This window comes from Helianthus annuus, chromosome 4 (genome assembly GCF_002127325.2).
Source record: "Helianthus annuus cultivar XRQ/B chromosome 4, HanXRQr2.0-SUNRISE, whole genome shotgun sequence".
Classification (NCBI taxonomy): domain Eukaryota; kingdom Viridiplantae; phylum Streptophyta; class Magnoliopsida; order Asterales; family Asteraceae; genus Helianthus; species Helianthus annuus.
In genome coordinates, this window is record NC_035436.2 from 143,841,471 (window position 1) to 143,847,470 (window position 6,000).

At 40.9% G+C, this 6,000-nt stretch overlaps 1 non-coding gene across 1 annotated transcript; it reads left to right on the forward strand.

The window, feature by feature from the left end:
- Positions 1–2,740: 2,740 nt before the first annotated feature.
- LOC118491770 lies at positions 2,741–2,847 on the forward strand. Its single transcript, XR_004892215.1, has one exon. It is a non-coding gene; the product is annotated as a small nucleolar RNA R71 (small nucleolar RNA).
- Positions 2,848–6,000: the final 3,153 nt, after the last annotated feature.

Consider the following 6,000-nt stretch of genomic DNA (forward strand, 5'->3'; position numbering starts at 1 on the left):
AAGGGTGATTGTTTTGGGTTAAGAAATTAAAGGGTTTAGGCTCAAAGGGGTTGACTATGGGGATTTTGGGTAGGTGGTAAAAAAAATGAAAAATAATGGTGTAGAATAAAAAAGGGTTATTCCTAATGTCACCATCATTTACTTACTCGGGTTTAAGTTGATAAGGACCGGGAATGTATTGTTGTGGCAAGTTCTAGAGTCGTATGAACAAAAGGGTTTCAGACAAGAAACGAAAAATGAGCATTTAGTGTAAAGATATATATTTGTATGCTCGTTAAAGGCTCAAAACTCACTTTTGTGGGAAAGGGTTTTTATGTGATCAAGTATATATAATCAAATGTTAACTTTGTTTGTCATGCCTTTTCATAATTTTCTTATGTTGGTTCTTTTTATCATGACGCTATCGGTTGTAAACTTGTAAAAATATAACCTTGTTAGAACTTGAATTCCCAACTTAAACTTAGACAAGTAAAAAAATGAAACTTTTTGAAAAAAAAATTGGGGTGATTAGCGGTTCCAATAGAGTTTTGTGTAAGGCTTGTTATTAGGACTTGCAAGATTCAAGGTTTTAGCATCCCCCCACACTTAAATTACACGTTGTCCTCAATGTGTCCCAAAAATAAGTTTTTAGGTTGATTGAATGTGTAAAATGGTGTTAAAAGCAAAATTTTATGTTACTGGCATCTTGTACACGGCCCCGTGGTGACCGGGCACGGCCCCGTGTTCAGGTGCCAGTGACAAAAATTAAAGAAAAGAAACAGAAGCCTGGACACAGGGGCTTGTTCAGTGAACATGGCTCGTGTCCAGTTACCTGAATTGGGCGATTTTTTGCAGAGTCTGCAGCACGGGGCCGTGTTGGGCGGACACAGCCCGTGCTGAGCTTACTGTAATGAAGAAATTGTCGTCGGATGGTCCTATTTTCGTGCATGGGGCAATGTTTCTCGTTTCCCTTGTTGTCCTTCACCATCCCGAGTGTGTTTTATTCCTGCAAATTAAAATTAAACTAAAAGATTAAACTAAACTAAGGATAGTTCCGCGGAATGTCTCCATGGTGCGCCACGTTTATAAGGGTCCTTGGCTAGACCCGAAGTGAGGTTATATGTTTTCCGAGCAGGATGTCTTGCATCCCATGTTGCACCGTCGGAGAGCCTCATCCAAACTCGAATCAATAACCTTCATGTAATTTACCGGGTCATCGTCCTCTATTTTCTTCCCAACCCCAAACCTCACTTCCTTCTCCCCATACTTCAAAGTGAGTGTTCCGTCATTCATGTCTACCACTGCCTGTGCGGTGGCTAGAAATGGCCTCCTTAGTATGAGGGGGACTTCGGTGTCTTCTTCCATATCTAGTATGACAAAGTCGGCCGTGTAGACGAAATTGTCGACTTTGACCAATAGAATTTCAGCGACACCTTGCGGGTATTTGACGGACCTATCGGCAAGTTGTATACTCATCTTGGTAGGGCTCGTTTTTCCTAGGCCGAGTCGTTTGAACATTGATGCGGGCATGAGGTTAATGCTAGCCCCAAGGTCGACTAGTGCATTACGAATGGGGGATTCCCTGATCGAGCAAGGAATTGTGAAGCTTCCGGGATCAATCTTCTTTTGGGGGAGTTTGTTGAGTACGAGAGCGGAGCAATCTTCGCCTAGGTTAACTAATTGCAATTATTCAATTTTCCTTTTATGAGTGAGGAAGTCCCTCATGAATTTTGAGTATTTAGGCATTTGAGTTAGGACTTCGATGAAAGGAATATTAACATGCAATTGTTTTAGTAGACTCTCGAATTTTACGAATTGCTCATTAGTTTTTTGACGAATTTACCTACCGGGGTATGGAACCGGAAGAGGCTTGGTGGGCTCTTGAAGTGGAGGAGAAACCTTCTCTTGTTGGGGGAGGTGTTGCGCTCTCCTCAGGTGGTGGTGGTGGTGGAACTTCCGCGGGACCCACGGTACGGTTTCTTAATATTATGAGATGAACTTGTGCTTTTGGGTTTGTTTCGGTATTACTTGGTAACGCGCCTTGTGGTCTCTTGGAGAAATTTTGAGCTAGTTGATTTATTTGTTTTCCAATGTTTTGTATACTAGCTTGTTGATTTCTAAAATTTGATTCCAATTGTTGAAATCGATCCGAGTTTTTCTTTTCAGTGTCGGAGATGAGGCGAGATATAGTATCTTCAAGCCTTTCTCGTCCACCTTGTTGTTGAGGGAAATTTTGTGACTCATTTCTTGGTTGTTGAAAGTTTGTTTGTTGATTTAGGTTTTGTTGGTTACTACTATTGTCGGGTTCTCTCCAACCAAGGTTAGGGTGGTTACGCCATCCTTGGTTGTAGGTACCCGTTGGAGGACCCGACGGCCTAGGTCTATTATCAATGTAGTTTACCGATTCTGGTTGATCATCTGTTTCTATCATACAACTCCAATTTTCATGTGGCCCACCACACCCTTCACAAGCCATAACCGAGACCGTTTTTGTCATTTCTAACTTTTTATTTTTTGAATAAAGGGTCTCGATTTGGGCTTGTAAAGAAGTGCTTTCATCAACCTTATGGGCGCCCGGGGCAATAGATTTATTGCCTCGGGGAGTGTGCCATTGAAAATTGGTTTGAGCAATTTCCTCGATTTGATTGTATATTTCATGCGGGTGGCGATTACCTAAAAGTCACCCGGAGCTAGAGTCAAGTGTTTGTCTCGTGTGTGGCAACAACCCATTATAGAAAGTGGATACTTTTGCCATACCGCAAAACCGTGATGGGGACACTTTCGCAATAGCTCCTTGAACCTTTCCCATGTTTCATATAAGGATTCACCCTCCTCTTGTGAGTATGTATTAATTTCAGTCATTAATTTAGCCGTTTTAGCGGGAGGGAAATACTTATATAGAAAATTTTGGGCTAGTTCATCCCAGGTGTTTACCGAACCAACTGGGAGGGCGTTGAGGCAAGCTTTTGCTCGATCTTTTAGTGAAAATGGGAACATTCGAAGGTGGATGACGTCATTTGATGCTCCATTGATCCGAAAGGTATCACATATTTCTAAGAAATTAGTAATATGTAGATGGGGATCCTCGTCCGCAAGCCCATGAAAGGTTGCGGAGTTTTGAAGCATTTGTATCAAATGTGGCCGAAGTTCGAAGTTGTTGGCTTCAACATTCAGTGCATTGATAGCGGCGCCGAGATTACCTACGATGGGTCGTAGGTAATCCATGAGGGTACGTTGGTCCGCCATTGGAAGTGGGTCCCCCGAAACCTTCTCTTAATTTTTAGCTTTAAGTCTTTTTTTGATAAAGCGTTCAGGTTCTTCTAGAGGTTCTTTTATGTCTTTATTAGAACTGGAGCTCATACACTACGTAGAAGGTTCAGATGTGGCGTCTGGTTCCAAGTCCTGCAATAAAAACAAAAAAGAATGATGGTCAGAAAGTTCACCACGGCCCCGTGCTTAGTGAACATGGCTCGTGGTCGGAGATACAGCGATTGTTTTCCGGATCCCTGTTACTGGAAAGTTGGACACGGCCCCGTGTTGCACCGACACGGCCCCGTGCTCAGCTCTCTGTAACTCGGAAAATAAAAACTACCAGTGATACTGCTGGGCACGGCCCGTGTCCGACAGGCACGGCCCGTGCTGAGCTCTGCAGAAGCTGAAAATTAAAGAAAATACTAAAAAAATAAAAAGAAAATAAAAAAATGATTAGGCCGTTGATTACTAGCTTTCTTAAAATCCTAGTGTCCCCGGCAACGGCGCTAAAAACTTGATGCTTGTGAAGTGTTTATATGTTTTAGGTATATATTTTAAGCCCTTTTACACTTTTTAGCCAAGTTTTAAATTTATAAAACACGATATTTACTAAAACTAAACACACATATGGGCAAGTGCACCCGTCGTGGACGTAGTATAGTGTTGGTAAGATACCGAGGTCGTCCAAGGACACAAGAGCTTTTAGTACCGGTTTATCCTCAACGTCTAATCAAATCAAAATGTTAGAAAAAGGTTTTTAAACTAAGAAAAGAAAACTGACTAAAATGCTGAAAAATAAAATAAAAATAAAAACATATAGACAAGATGAATCACTTGGATCCGACTCGTGTGTTAGTGTAACCTTTGATTATTTTCGCACTTTTGCACTTGTTTAAGAGATTATCTTAGTTATTTTAGTAGGCCCCTCTATTGAAGGTGACATTACCCTCAACCCAGTAGTTTGAGTCAGCAAGGATATAATCCTAAAGGGTCGGATTATTGAAAGATAATTAATTAAGTTATTAATGCATAATGTGGTAGACCCCTCTTTTGAAGGCGACGTTACACTCAGCTAAGTAGTCTGAGTCAGCAGGGATACAGTCTTAAGTAGCTGGGTTAAAGTTTTAATAGTAGTTTAACTTATGAGGGGATCAAAGATTTTGCACCCCCGCCATCCAATACCTTTGGGTATTGAAGGAGGTCCTATTAAATTTGACCCAGGTCCTTTGCAGGATCTATACACTGAACAATGGCAAGACTCTTACCAAACCGTTCCCTTAACCCCCGACCATGTAGCCAACATACCTCCATATAGACCGTGGAGATATGAATGGTGAAAATCTTTTATTTTATATAGACAGTAAAATAATGCCAAGACACCATGGACAAACGATAAGGAAGAATCACCTTCAACATAAGAAACTAGTAATTAAAGTCATTAATACAAAACCAATTAAAAAGTGCAAAAGATTAAAAATAAAAAGTATTACACTAAACACTTGTCTTCACCAAGTGATGTAAGAGACTTAGGCAAACATGGCCTTTGATTGTCAAGAACTCTTACGATCAATCTTGGATCCTGAGACGACTCACACACTCTATGATGGACAATGGATGATGGTGGTGGATGATGGTGTTATGGTGGTGGTGGGTGGTGGGTGAAGTGTGAGAGAGATTGTGTGCTAAGGGATGAGTTGCAAGAGCTCCGAACACTCCTATTTATAGGCTGAACAGAAGCTCGGGCACGGCCCCATGTCCCCTGGGCACGGCCCCGTGTCCATCCGAATCTCTCTCTTCATTAATTGCAATTCGCAATTCCAATAAATGCGCCTGCAGGAAGTTGACCACGCCCCCGTGTCCGCTGGGCACGGCCCCGTGGTGGGCAGTAGAAGCTTCAATGAGTTTGTCTTTTCTGCTGCTACTTGGGCACGGCCCCGTGCTCGCTGAGCACGGGGCGTGTTCAGTCTTCTGTCTTCTTAGTTTTTTTTGCTTGGATAGATGCTGTCGGGGGGTCGGGCATGCCACTTTTGTTCCTTTTCTTGTATTTATGTTAGATTTTGCTGTCTTTTTGCTTCTTTTGTTATTTTGAGCTCATTTAATTCTGAAAATACAAAAGGAAGACAAAAACACATTTTTTTCCAACATTAGTACTAAAAAGGGGTTAGTTTTATGCCACAATTGATGTAATTTATACGTTGCATTTTGTGCACATCAAATACCCCCACACTTGAATCTTTGCTTCTCCTCAAGTAAACTCTTTATAATGTGGCTTTATTCACTCCCAAATGTAATGGGTAGAAGAGAATATTTTTTTTTTTGGGCTCGTCATAGAGTGTCGGGATTTCCAAGATTCTTTATTTAGGTTTTATTTTTATTTATTTACAATTCTATTCGTTATGATTTATTAAAAACGTTTTTTAAGATAAATTACTTATAAGGGCATAACATACCTTTTTAAAATTCCATTTATATATAAGTTACATACCTCACGGGGGATCACTCAACACTCGGCCGAAGGTGTATTTTTTTTTTAGTGAATCACTCGAGAGCGGCATGGAACTTACTCCTACCATAAGCTTGCCAAGAAATCATTCCTCCTCCTTTTTAACTTTATACCTTTGTAAATATCAAGAGGACTTTTTGGGTGAAGGGTTAGGCTTGGGCTAAAGGTGGGTGATTGGGTTAGTGGTTAGTAAAAGGGCGAAAGGCGTAACAAACGTCAGTTTTTGAAAGACTTTTTATTTTTCACATTTTTTTTTTATTTTGATG